Source organism: Pelophylax lessonae (genome assembly GCF_965119305.1).
Source record: "Pelophylax lessonae genome assembly, chromosome: 9".
Lineage (NCBI taxonomy): Eukaryota > Metazoa > Chordata > Amphibia > Anura > Ranidae > Pelophylax > Pelophylax lessonae.
In genome coordinates, this window is record NC_138776.1 from 55,014,259 (window position 1) to 55,026,685 (window position 12,427).

Sequence of the window (12,427 nt, forward strand, 5' to 3'; positions counted from 1 at the left end):
GGGAAGCCTCTTATGTGATGGATGGATCTCTGATGAGAAGGAGGGGGGGGGGCACTGATGTGATCGGGGTATCTCTGATGTGAAGGGGATGGCACTGATGTGATGAGGGCATCTCTGATGTTAAGAGGGGCCGTGATGTGAAGGGGGATCTCTGATGTAAAAGGGGGAGGGCACTGATGTGATGGGGGGATCTCTGATGTTAAGGGGGGCACTGATGTGAAGGGGGATCACTGATGTAAAAGGGGGGAGGGCACTGATGTGATGGGGGGATCTCTGATGGGAAGGGGAGGGCACCGATGTGATGGGGGGATCTCTGATGTTAAGAGGGGCACTGATGTGAAGGGGGATCTCTGATGTAAAAGGGGGAGGGCACTGATGTGATGGGGGGATCTCTGATGTTAAGAGGGGCACTGATGTGAAGGGGGATCTCTGATGTAAAAGGGGGAGGGCACTGATGTGATGGGGGATCTCTGATGTTAAGGGGGGCACTTATGTGAAGGGGGATCTCTGATGTAAAAGGGGGGAGGGCACTGATGTGATGGGGGATCTCTGATCTGATGGGGGGGATCTTTGATGGGATGGGGGGATCTCTTATGTGATGGGGGGGGGGGACTCTGTCGTGATGTGGGAACCAGTATTAGTTTTATTGACTAAAATATTTTTGTTGACTAAATTAACACTATTTTAGTTGACTTAAAATACAACTAAAACAATTCAGATTACTAAAATACAACTCAAACTAAAATGGCATTTTAGTCATAAGAATAAAGTACGACTAAAACTAAAATGACATTTTAGTCAATAAAATATGACTAAAACTAAATTGAAAATTGACATCACATTAACACTCCTCTGCTGGTCATTTCTAAATAAGTAACACAATTCCATCCAGAGGCAGTAAAAATTGCACAATAAAGTTTAAACATGTATTGCATTATCGCATAAGTAGGGGGCATCTACTATGCTGCTTGAAAGAGAAAAAATTAGGAAAAAGCTTTTTTTATATTTTTTTCTTAATAAGTAATGTTGGTAATATATTCGGGTATTATGTGCAATGACATTACAGCCAATACAGTTCACAGTTTTTTGGGTTTTCTTTTTGTATTTTAAAGTTGCTACAAAGTTGGGAGCATAAAATTGTACAAAATGTCTTGGTATGCTGACGCCTTAAGAGATCCCTTCCCTGGAACTAAGGGACCAAACCCAACCCCTGAAAAACAACCCCACATCATAATTCCCCCCCCCTGCACCAAATGATTGGGACCATTGCCTACGGACCCTACAGACTAAAGCCTCGTACACACGCAACGATTATCGGCCGACCGATCATCCGACTTTTGTCCAGAGTGGTGTTTTGTTGGTTGGAATGTGCCTAGACTGCACATGAATTTTTTCAGCCAACAAAAATCTACTTCAGAAGTGATGTCATGTGATGGTTAACTTTCCGTGTGTTTTTTCTTCTCTGAGCATGCCCAGTCTTGCTCATCAGATTTTTGTCTGCCGAAATCTGTACTGACTGACGGAAAATCGGCCGTTGTGTTGACGTCCAACAAAAATTTTATAGAATGCACACCAGATTTTTTTTCGGCCGAAAAGTCGCAGTCGGTTGTCGGAAGCATCATACTAACAAGCCAAAAATCGGCCGATCGGACGTTGGCCTAAAATTCACGGCCAATTATCGACGCGTGTGTACGGGGCTTAAGACTGGGATGCCATTAAAATTCATGTGCGTTTAAAGGCAGGCGTCCCAATACTTTTGGTAAAATAGTTTATCTACAGAAGCCCCCATGCAGGTCTCTGATCCATACCACGTTCCATGCCCTGAAAAGGTTTTCCATCTCCTCAGAGCGGAGACTGAAAATCATAAAAGTGCAAAATGTCTTTTATTGGCTTCCTCCCTGATTTAGTAAATCTCTCAGGTTTAATTCTCTCATCACCTCCACATCTCCCCCCCGATACTCTTTAAATTGTTTACAATTCCTCTCGTTTTCTTTTCATTTCCAATCTGATATTGTGAGAAAATAAAAGTCGTATTTGTTTCAATTTAACAACAAAGTAATTACATTTATCTGCATGCTCGCCGCCTGAATTCCAATGAGACAAGGTGAGAAGACGGCAGAGGGACCCCGGATTTATCTTACGACATTTGGTATTCTATCCCCCAGGTACCCATACCCTCTACAAAGATTCCATGTAGGCGTCAGAGTGTCCCTTCTACATTAGAGCGTAAGCTCCTATGGTGAAGAAACAGATTGGCTTGGGGTTCTCTGTGCAGCACTATGGAAGATGTCAGAGTTCTATAAATATAAAATGTATAATAAAGCATTCATTTCATTGAGTTTTTTTGTGCCTTCTGGAGGTCACCACCCTTCAGGAGGTCCGGGGTCATCACCTCTCCACACCACAATTTAAAGGCAATGAACTTTCACAATCCTTATCTATCCTCTTTATCAGCGTTCCTTTGATCCCTGATTTGAAAAGTCATTTACAAGCTAACGATTACCAAGTTCCTGCCTAGGTCATCTTATAGGTCTCCTTGTGGAAGGACATTACAAGAACCTCCTCATTACATTTAATGGATATCCAAACATTCCATCACTTTTCTATATACAATGCCTTCTCACATCTATGGAATGAGGTCCTTCATCTACTAAAAGCCTACATTGCCATGATGATTTTACATTGGCCAATAAAAGTCTTATCTGATTCTGTCCCTGGTCATCTCTGGGGTACAGTTTTTGCTAGTTGTTGAAAACTTGTGATGGAAACCAAGAAACTTTATGGAGAAATTTTTGCGTATAAGGGTCCATCAAATCATTGGAGTGCAATAACATACAGCAGGGATCCTCAAACTAAGGCCCTCCAGCTGTTACGGAACTACACATCCCATGAGACATTGTAAAACTCTGACATTCACAGACATGGCGAGGCATGATGGGAATTGTAGTTCCTGAACTACTGGAGGGCCATAGTTTGAAGACTCCTGACAGGGGTGTCATTGCAGGCCGCATCAGCATTATGGTTGCCCTCAATGGGTCGGTTATATCTGTAAGATTGGATGTCCAGAGCACCCCACGCCCCCTTACAAGAGAAGTCAAGAGTCAACCACTCTTCCTTACATCACAATGCACCCCCTTAACCTTATGTTGCTGCCAGGAAGAAGATGCAGGTGGATCTGGGAAGAAGAAAGCGCAGGGTCTGGAGGAGAACCAAAGGAGGGCTGGAGTCAGCTTCCAGAGTCTGCTGAATGCTGAGACCAGGGGAGGCAGGGGCAAGGTGGTGGTGCGGCTGCACAGAGAGGTGCAGGATCTGAATGGAGGAGTTCTGCCCTCTCTGCTGTGGACTGCTGAGAAGGGGGGGGGGGTAAAAACCAGTCTTTCTGCAGCTGCACAGAGGAGTGCAGGATCTGGCAAAGGAGTTCTGTCCTTTGACTACTGAGACAAGGTGGGGGCAGAGACAAGAGGGGTGCTGCAGGAGAGGTGTGAGGGCCACATGAAATGACCTGGGGGGCCACATTCGGCCCACGGGCCATGTGTTTGACACCTGTCTTATACAGGATTTATATTGCGCCAACAGTTTGCGAATCAATTTAACAATGTAAAGGGGGGCAGAACAATTACAACACAATTCAATACAGAAGGAATAGGAGCGCCCGGCTCATGGAGCTTACAGTCTAACGCAGCCTTTCTCAACCTTTTCAACACAGAGGAACCCTTGAAATAAATTTCTGGTCTCGGGGAACCCCTGCTAAAAATGAAAAATCTAAAAATCTACAACTCCTGACATATTGGTGTGACAGTCAGTGGGAAGAATGCTCCTTACTCTTATCATTGGGAAGAATTCCGCCCTTACAGATGGCTAAAAGGAACAATGGTGTCATTGGAAACTTATCTGAGAGGCAGAAATTGCTCAAGGAACCCCTCGCAGCCTCAGGAGGAACCCTAGTTGAGAAACCCTGATCTAAAGGATTGGAGGTCATTTACACTTAGACAGTATGTGCAATAGGCCCCTCCATGCCTGTCCATTGTGTTGGGGTGCATTACTACATGATAGTAACATGCGGTATTGTGCATGGCAACATGAAGCCAACTGAGTCACATGGAATGAGCGGCTGACGCACTACAACACACAGAATATTAGGCGGAAGCATTGTTGTCCAACGCACCACAACTCAATTGAAAGTGGAACATATTTAAATAGTTAAGGCTTGTTTACACTAGGGGTTGGGGGGTTAAAACACTGCGGCTGAGACACATTTTTACCGCTCCTCAACCGCTCCATGTTTAGCTGGAAAGGCAGCAGCCTTGGGTGCTTCATGGCCATGGTAGAAAATATTACCCCTCTGTCATGTTTGGCGGGCAGAAGTGCAAGTGAATGGGTCTGGCTGCAACTGCACATCAACGTGCACCTGGCATTTAGGGGGTTAAAACAAGCAATACAACGCCATCTTACCACCTGTCAAATGTTCTTTGAATAACGATTCGAATAAGGATCGCTTTTCAGAGAGCATCAAAAGTGTAAACAAGGCCTGAGGCTGAAAGATCAGCCATCAACAGCACACATTACATGCATTGGTGAAGTTTATTTATTTTTTACTGTCAGGTACTTATAAAGCACCACCAATTTACGCAGCGCTTTACATATACATTGTACATTCACATCATTCCCTGCCCTCAAGGAGCTTACAATCTAAGGTCCCTAACTCACATTCATACATACACATACTAGGGCCAATTTAGACTGGAGCCAATTAACCTACCAGCATGTCTTTGGAGTGTGGGAGGAAACCGGAGTACCCGGAGGAAACCCACGCAGGCACAGGGAGGACATGAAAACTCCAGGCAGGTAGTGTCATGGTTGGGATTCAAACCAGAGACCCTTTCAGTGCCAATCATTCAGAATGCCAAGACACACAGAGTGCCATGCCCATACACTCTACAATGATTCTGTGTAGGTGTCGCTTCTAGTAGGGGGGGCATTAAAGTGTAAGCTCCTATGGTGAAGAAACAGATGTGATTGGCTTGGGGAACTGTGTGCAGCACTATGGAATATGTCAGAGCTCTATATATATAAATGTATAATAAAGTAGCCTGTGATGGTGGTGGGGACATTAGAGTGTAAGCATGTAGAATGTACAGCACTGCGGTATATGTCAGAGCTATATAAATATAAAATGATAGTGGGTGACTGTGGTGGGGACATTAGAGTGTAAGCTCCTCTGGTGCAGATACTGATTTGACTGGCTCAATGTTTTCAGTACAGCACTGCGGTATATGTCAGAGCTATAAAAATATATAATAATAGTGGGTGACTGTAGTGGGGACATTAGAGTGTAAGCTCCTCTGGTGCAGATACTGATTTGACTGGCTCAGTGTTCTCAATACAACACTGCGGTATATATCAGTGCTATATAAATATATAATAAAAATAATAGTGTGTGACTGCAGTGAGGACATTAGAGTGTAAGCTCCTCTGGATTAGAGAATGATGTGACTGGCTCAGTGTTCTCTGTACCGCACTATGGTATATGTTGGAGCTATATTAATGTAGAATAGACTGTAGTGGGAACATTAGAGTGTAAGCTCCTCTGGTGCAGATACTGATTTGACTCAGTGTTCTCTGTATATGTCAGAGCTATGTAAATGTATAATAATAGTGTATGGCTGTGGTGGGGACCATCTTACCACCTGTCAAATGTTCTTTGAATAGCGATTTGAATATGTATTGCTCTTCAGAGAGCATCACAAGTATAAACAAGCCCTGAGGCTGAAAGATCTCTTAGCCATCAAGTTCTAGGGCCCATTCGCACAGTCGCATTACAACGATACACATTATATGAATTGTTGAAGTTCAGTGGCAATCATTTAGAATGGCACTCCAAGACATGTAGTGTGCCGAGGGGCACTGCCACTAATGGTACATGCATCCTTTTTGGCGCATTTGGTGTGTTGGAATCATGATGAATGTCTAATGCATGTCAATATTCTATGATTGTGTAAATGAGCCCTAAAGTGATTGTAAAGGCATAAGATTTTTTTCTTTTTTTTTTTAATTTAATGCAATTATGGTAAAAAACCTTCTGTGCTCAGGATCCCCCCAGCCCCCCCCCTTCTTATACTTACCTGAGCCTGATCTTGATCCAGCACATGGAAGCAGCAGCTTTGGGTCCCGCTGCTGTCAATGTCTGTGATGAGGAAGTGGGAGGGCAGGGACATACACAGCCCAGTTTGGGATCAAGCCTGCACAAGTGTCCCCGTAGCAAGCGGCTTCACTATGGGGGTACTCGGAGGGGAAGGGTAGCCAGGAGTGCTGGCTGGGGACTTAATTTACAATTACCTTAATCAAAAAGACAAAAATAAATACATCAAAAATCTGAAATTGTGCAGGGAGAGGCAAAAAACCCCCTCAATAAAGATGATCCAATTTATTGCAACTGGGAAACAATTCCTTTCAGATCCCCAAACATGATTGGATATTCCCTAGATCCAAAATCTGCAGTGTTATTACTTATAACCAATAATAGACAGTTATTTTTTTGTCATTTAGAAACCCATCCAGACTTTTTTTTTCAATAATCTAAAGATCTGGTTGGAACTAACCCCTGAGGAAGTCTAATCCACATTTTTACAGCTCTTACTGTGAAGAAGCCTTTCTGTATGCGGAGGATAAACCTAATTTCCCTTTTATACCAGAATGTATCTTGTTTGCTCTAGAAACTGCAGATTGGTATTACATGCTGTCATTAACCACTTAAGCCCCGGAGGATTTGGCTGCTAAAAGACCAGGGGGTTTTTTGCGATTTTTTACTGCGTGACTTTAACGGACAATTGTGCGGTCGTGCGACGCTGTACCTAAACGAATTTGACGTCCTTTTTTTCCCACAAACAGAGCTTTCTTTTGGTGGTATTTGATCACCTGTGCAATTTTTTTGATCATGCGCTATAAACAAAAAAAGAGCGTAAATTTTGCAAAAATAACAATATTTTTCACATTTTTTTATATGAAATTCCCCCAAAAAAAAATGTAAAAATCAAAATTTTTTAACATTTTCGGCCAATTTGTTTTATGCTACATATGTTTGGTAAAAAAAAATCGCAAAAAGCGTATTTTGATTGGTTTGTGCAAAAGTTATCGCGTTTACTAACAAAGGGAAAGATTTTTGTCATTTTTGGTGTTTTTTTTTTAACGCGTAATGGCGGCGATCTGCGATTTTTTTTCGGTACTTCGACATTGCGCCTTACAGATCGGACCCTTGACTGACATTTTTGACACTTTTGGGGGTACCAGTGACATTACTGCAGTAATCAGTGCTATACATATGCACTGTTACTGCAAAAATGACACTGGCAGGGAAGGGGTTAACTTTATTGGACAGGGAGGGGTTAAGTGTGTCCTAGGGGCGTGATTCAAACTGTGCAGGGACATTGCTATTGGTGTAAAAACAAAGATCAACGGTTCTACATAGTAGAACCGTCTGATCTTCATTTTTACACCAGGGAGAATGACGGGCGGCTTGTTTACATAAGCCGATCCGCCTTTCTCCCTTCACAGGAGCGATCGTAGTGTGACCGGCGGACATCGGGTCCGCCGGTCACACGCACTGACTTGTCTGTGAACGAGCCGCGGCGGGCGCGCGCCCGCCCGCAATTGGCTCGCAAGTCAGTGACAGGCAAGTGACGTATCCATACGTCAATCTGCCTGGCCGGGGCTGACCGCCGCAGTATATAGTTGTGCGGCGGCCGGCAACCGGTTAAAGAGGAAGTAAACTCCTGTGCATAATTTGTACCTATAGGTAAGCCTATAATAAGGCCTACCTATAGGTACTGTAAATATCTCCTAAACTTACACCGCAGGAGTGAATTGTGAAGACTGGGTGAAGATGGATGCTGCCGCTGGAGGGCATAATTTTCTGGTAAGTTTAATATAATGTGCTAGTATGCGATGTAGTATGCATTTACCTTGCAGGTCCTAAAAAAAAAAAAAACAACAACCAGCGGTTTATAACCGCTTTAAAGCTCAATTAAAGCAGATTGACCTTTATTAAATCTGCTTATATTTTCCCTCTATATACTTGCCTCCATGATTAAAAGAACTGAAATACAATGAGCGAACAGGGTGGGCCAGGGACAGTCAGGTTGGGGAGGAAAGTGCTAGATGATACTGGATATCCTCCAGCTCCAAAATGAGGCGGGCTCTATCTGACTTGCGGCAGGTTCTAATACACATTGTCAGAAGCTCACAGTGTGCAGTGAAATCAGAGTAAGGCTTAATTTACACTATAGCTCCTAAACCTGAGTTTAGGAGCTTTTGGCATTTTTTTTTTATGCCAAAGCTCCTAAACTTAACTCTATAAAAGCCTATGTGTCTATGTACACATAGGCTTCTAGCAGAGGTTAGGAGCTGCTGCAGTTAGAGGAGCTTCAACCTCCCTCAACCCCCCCACTCCTGAACGTGGAAGAATCAAAACGCGGCAAAATGGTGTTTTCCCGTGGCCGGCAGTCAAAGTGGGCTATGTGTACATGAAGCCTAAGCAATTTCAGTACAGGGGAAGGTGGTCTAGAATCTGTCCACATGTCTCTATTGCAGGTTCAGGTTGGGGTGAAAAAAAAAAGTCTCAGAACCGTAAAATATTGGGTTTACGTTAACTTTGACTTTGAGTTTTCCGTCTGAGTTTACCTCCCTCAACCCCCCTCTCCTGAACGTGGAAGAATCAAAACGCGGCAAAATAGCGTTTTCTCACGGCCGGCGGTCAAAGTAGGCTATGTGTACAGGAAGTCTAAGCAATTTCAGTACAGGAGAAGATGGTCTAGAATCTGTCCACACGTCTCTATCGCAGGTTCAGGTTGGGGTGAAAAAAAAAGTGCCAGAACTGTAAAATATTGGGTTTGCGTTAACTTTGACTTTGAGTTTTCCGTCTGAGTTTACCTCGCTTCATACCCCTCTCCTGAACGTGGAACAATCAAAACGTGGCAAAATGGCGTTTTGTCGCAGTAGGCCATCAAAGTAGGTTATGCGTACATGAAGCCTAAGCAATCTCAGTACAGGAAAAAATGGTCTAAAACAGGGGTCCCCAAACTTTCCAAACAAAGGGCCAGTTTGCTGTCCATCAGAATTCAGGGGGAACGGGCTGTGGCCATTGAGAGTAGAAATTGTCCTAGTGTCAGTGGGAGGAAGCAATGCATCTTTGGTTTTAGGGGGAGGAATAGTGCCCCATCATTGGTGTCAGTGGGAGGAATAGTGCCCCATCATTGGTGTCAGTGGGAGGAATAGTTCCCTATCATTGGTATCAGTGGGAGGAATAGTGCCCCATCATTGGTGTCAGTGGGATTAATAACGCCCCATCATTGCAGTCAGTTTGGGGAATAGTGCCCCATCATTGGTGTCAGTGGGAGGAATAGTGCCCCATCATTGGAGTTAGTTTGGGGAATAGTGCCCCATCATTGGAGTCAAGTTGGGGAATAGTGCCCCATCATTGGAGTCAAGTTGGGGAATAGGGCCCCATCATTGGATTCAAGTTGGGGAATAGTGCCCCATCATTGGTGTCAGTACGGCGAATAGTGCCCCATCATTGGACTCAAGTTGGGGAATAGTGCCCCATCATTGGAGTCAGTTTGGGCAATAGTACCCCATCATTGGGGTCAATGGGAGAACTAGTGCCCCATCATTGGAGTCAGTTTGGGGAATAGTGCCCCATCATTGGAGTCAGTTTGGGGAATAGTGCCCCATCATTGGAGTCAGTTTGCGGAATAGTGCCCCATCATTGGAGTCAGTTTGCGGAATAGTGCCCCATCGTTGGGGTCAATGGGAGAACTAGTGCCCCTTTATTGGAGTCAGTTTGGGGAATAGTGCCCCATTATTGGAGTCAGTTTGGGGAATAGTGCCCCATCGTTGGGGTCAATGGGAGAACTAGTGCCCCTTCATTGGAGTTACTTTGGGGAATAGTGCCCCATCATTAGGGTCAGTGTGGGGAATAGTGCCCCATCGTTGGGGTCAATGGGAGAAATAGTGTCTCATTGTCGAAATCAGTAGCAGGAATATTGACACATTGTTGGTGTCAGTGGGAGGAATAGTGTCTTGTATCAGTGGAAGATAAAGTGCCCCAGGGGCTGGATAAAGGCAAGCAAGGGGCCACGTCTGTCCCCCGGGCTGAAGTTTGGAGACCACTGGTCTAGAATCTGTCCACACCTCTCTATCACAGGTTCGGGTTGGGATGAACCCTAAAATATTGGGTTTACGTTAACTTTGACTTTGAGTTTTCCGTCAAAGTAGAAAGTCTCTATTGAATTTTTAAACAATTCTCCGATTCCTTTCCCCGGCTCATTTTATCCGAGCAACAAAATCCATCCTAGTGTGACTTATTATCGCTGTCGTGTGACATTAGAGCCGAGTCTTTCCTGTGTATTGTCCGTCACACGCCGCTGAGCTCCAGGACCGGTGCGCCGGTCTCTCCGCCGGGGAGGGGATGCATGGAAGGAAAGGGGAAATGTTGGGTAATTGAGGTAATTGCAGGAGAAAATTGGAAGGAGGAAAGTCAATTCTCCTCTGAGCAGCCAAGCAGCACCGGGAGGCTCTTAATTGCTGATTGTACAAGGCCAATCTTCTGTGATAAAGATCAACAGAGGACTCCAGAAAGCTGAAATCACTCAGCGGCATGGGATGGTCTACACATAATAAAGCGGTATTAAACCCAAAATCAAACATTTAGTATATTGCAGCTCACCAATTTCTAGATGTGATGGGTGTATTGGTTTCCTTTTTAAGGCTTCTTTTTTTTCTATTATCATCTGGTGATCCAGCCAGTGAGTCTGTTGTTTTTCAAAAACAGAAGCTCGCCAGCGGAAGGTATCAGTTTACATGGATGAGACAAATCACTTAACACTGGTAGGGGTGCTTACAATGATTAGCTTTAATTGATTCATGCAAAACCTAAAAGAAAAAAAAATGTTTGCTGCAACTTTTTTAAAGTGTGATCTGGAGTTGGGCTTCAATTTGTTAGTGTAACTAAATCTGCTAATGCATTTAACACTAACCCCCCCCCCCCCCCCCAGACTGACAGTGCTGCTGCCTGCTGTGCCTCCTGTCCTCCTTCATCCAGAGTTGTGTCTAACTAATACAGAAGGTGTATTAATGGCCAGATCACTAGGCGAAACCAGAGGGAAAAAGCCTAAAAAAGGAAAATGAATGCTGCCAATACATTTAATGATTGATATGCTACAGTATAATACATTTGTGGTTTTGGGTTTAATACCGCTTTAATCACTTCAGTACTGCGCCATAGCCAAAAGATGACTACAGAGCGGCTCTCTGGTTTTGGGAAGGTATTCATGGACGTCCTCCTAGAACACGCCAGGACACAGCTGATCACAGACTGAGGTAAAGGGCCAATCCCAGCGGCTCTTTTCCATGTGATCAGGTGTGTCCAATCACAGCTGATTACATGTAAACAAACTTGCCGGTTATCGGCATTCCTTTCATCATGCACTGTCACTGTGTGAGGAAAGGACAGCCAAAAAACAGCACATTTACACTGATATTTAGGGCGCTGATCATCAGTGCAGCCTCATTAGTGCCAATCAGTGAAGCTTTTTAGTGCCGCCTCATCAGTGCACATCAGTGCCGCCTCACCAATGCCGCCTCATCAGTGCACATCAGTGCCGCCTCACCAATGCCGCCTCATCAGTACACATTAGCGCCGCCTCACCAATGCCGCCTCATCAGTGCACATTAGTGCTGCCTCACCAGTACCGCCTCATCAGTGCACATTAGTGCTGCCTCACCAGTACCACCTCATCAGTGAACATCAGTGCCGCCTCACCAATGCCGCCTCATCAGTGCACATTAGTGCTGCCTCACCAGTACCGCCTCATCAGTGCACATTAGTGCTGCCTCACCAGTACCACCTCATCAGTGAACATCAGTGCCGCCTCACCAATGCCGCCTCATCAGTGCACATTAGCGCTGCCTCACCAATGCCGCCTCATCAGTGCACATTAGTGCTGCCTCACCAGTACCGCCTCATCAGTGCACAGTAGTGCTGCCTCACCAGTACCGCCTCATCAGTGCACATTAGTGCTGCCTCACCAATACCACCTCATCAGTGAACATCAGTGCCGCCTCACCAATGCCGCCTCATCAGTGCACATTAGTGCTGCCTCACCAGTACCGCCTCATCAGTGCACATTAGTGCTGCCTCACCAGTACCACCTCATCAGTGAACATCAGTGCCGCCTCACCAATGCCGCCTCATCAGTGCACATTAGCGCTGCCTCACCAATGCCGCCTCATCAGTGCACATTAGTGCTGCCTCACCAGTACCGCCTCATCAGTGCACAGTAGTGCTGCCTCACCAGTACCTACTCATCAGTGAACATCAGTGCCGCCTCACCAATGCCGCCTCATCAGTGCACATTAGTGCTGCCTCACCAGT

At 45.0% G+C, this 12,427-nt stretch overlaps 1 protein-coding gene across 2 annotated transcripts in view; it reads right to left on the bottom strand.

Moving 5' to 3' along the window:
• The window catches only part of GFRA1 (GDNF family receptor alpha 1), a 285,945-nt gene that overhangs the window by 41,328 nt on the left and 232,190 nt on the right, over window positions 1-12,427 (bottom strand). The gene's annotated exons all lie outside the window — the stretch shown is intronic.